At 49.7% G+C, this 1,912-nt stretch overlaps 1 pseudogene; it reads right to left on the reverse strand.

Annotated features, from left to right (window-relative positions):
• Positions 1–262: 262 nt before the first annotated feature.
• Positions 263–1,198, reverse strand: LOC108525961 (60S ribosomal protein L12 pseudogene; annotated as a pseudogene).
• Positions 1,199–1,912: the final 714 nt, after the last annotated feature.

A 1,912-nucleotide genomic window follows, 5' to 3' on the forward strand; every position in this document is an offset into this window, starting at 1 on the left:
CTTAGCTCACTGCAACCTCTGCCTCCCGGGTTCAAGCAATTCTCCTGCCTCAGCCTCCTGAGTAGCTGAGATTACAGGTGCATACCACCACGCTCGGCTAATTTTGTATTTTAGTAGAGATGGGGTTTCACCATGTGGTTCAGGCTGGTCTCGAACTCCTGACCTCATGATCCACCTGCCTCGGCCTCCCAAAGTGCTGGGATTACAGGCATGAGTCACCGCAGCCAACCAAAAAAAAGTTTGTTTGGTATTTTTTGCTCACATGATCCTCTATTGAAATATTTTGTTTTGTGCTTCTTTGCTAGCTGGGCATATTCCATAGCACCACTGTTGATGTCATCTATGATGTCATGAGGGTGGCAGCCATCAACATTACAGCCCACAGACTAGGGACTTCCCAGGATTTCTTTTTTTTTTTTTGAGATGGAGTCTTGCTCTGTCACCCAGGCTGGAGTGCAGTGGCGCGATCTGGGCTCACCATAAGCTCCGCCTCCCTGGGTTCACGCCATTCTCTTGCCTCAGCCTCCCCTCCCCAGCAGCTGGGACTATAAGCGCATGCCGCCATAGCCGGCTACTTTTCTTTCTTTTGTTTTTTTTTTTGTATTTTAGTAGAGATGGGATTTCACCATGTTAGCCAGGATGGTCTCGATCTCTTGACTTCATGATCCGCCTGCCTTAGCCTCCCAAAGTGCTGGGATTACAGGCGCGAGCCACCACGCCCAGCCCCAGGATTTCTTTAATATTTCCAGAGTTCTCTGGCTAAAGATTGGTGACACCTCTGTCAAGCAATGTTGACGATCTCAACAAAAGTGATATTCCCACTGTGTTTAATGTGTTTGTTTCTTCTGTCTCTTGATGGTTCCTTGAGAGCTTTGATGATCAGGGCAGAGGCAGAAGACACCACCTCAATCTGGGCCCATCTCTTCTGAATGTTCAGTTTCACTGTAATCCTCAGGACTTTCCAGTCACCCCTTGCCTTGGCAATGTCATCACCAACCTTTTTTAGAGACAGACCCAGGGGCCGATCTTGGGGCCAGTGAAGAAGTGGCACCGACTGCACCCCAGTGCACCTCAGGTATACGACTTTAATCTTGTTGGGGTCGAACTTCGGTGGCATGGTAGAGGCGCCTGGTGTTGGATGAACCCAGATTCAGGATAACCAAAGAAAGTTGCACCTTGGCCTCTTCCGAGCCAAAAGCTGAATGCAAAAAATGTATTTTAAAACAAACAAACAGGGCCAAGCACGGTGGCTCATGCCTGTAATCCCAGCACTTTGGAAGGCCAAGGCAGGCAGATCACCTGAGGTCAGGAGTTCAAGACCAGCCTGGCCAATATGATGAAATCTCGTCTTTACTAAAATACAAAAGTTCACTGAGTGTGGTGGTGCACCTGTGGGAGAATGGCTGGAACCAGGGAGGCGGAGGTTGCAGTGAGCTGAGATCAGGCCACTAAACTCCAGCAACGAGAGCAAAACTCCATCTCAAAAAAAAAGATCCAGAGGTAGGCAATCCAGGACCATGTTTGGGGCTTTCGAAAGACCCCGGCAACAAAATAAAAGAAAAGAGACAGGCTTGCCCCTTCCTCACAGGGTGACTTTACAAAGGTGTCACATAATATGGCCCACTTGGCTGGGCGTGGTGGCTCATGCTTGCAATCCCAGCACTTTGGGAGGCCGAGGCGGGCAGATCACCTGAGGTCCGGAGTTAGAGACCAGCCTGATCAACAGGGAGAAATCCCGTCTCTATTAAAATACAAAATTAGCCGGGCATGGTGGCAGCATGTCTATAATCCCAGATACTCGGGAGGCTGAGGCAGGAGAATCGCTTGAACCCGGGATGCAAGGGCTGTGGTGAGCCGAGATCAAGCCATTGCACTCCAGCCTGGGCAACAAAAGCGAAACTCCGTCTCAAAA

The sequence above is a fragment of the Rhinopithecus bieti genome, unplaced genomic scaffold (assembly GCF_001698545.2).
Source record: "Rhinopithecus bieti isolate Rb0 unplaced genomic scaffold, ASM169854v2 scaffold_48285, whole genome shotgun sequence".
Classification (NCBI taxonomy): domain Eukaryota; kingdom Metazoa; phylum Chordata; class Mammalia; order Primates; family Cercopithecidae; genus Rhinopithecus; species Rhinopithecus bieti.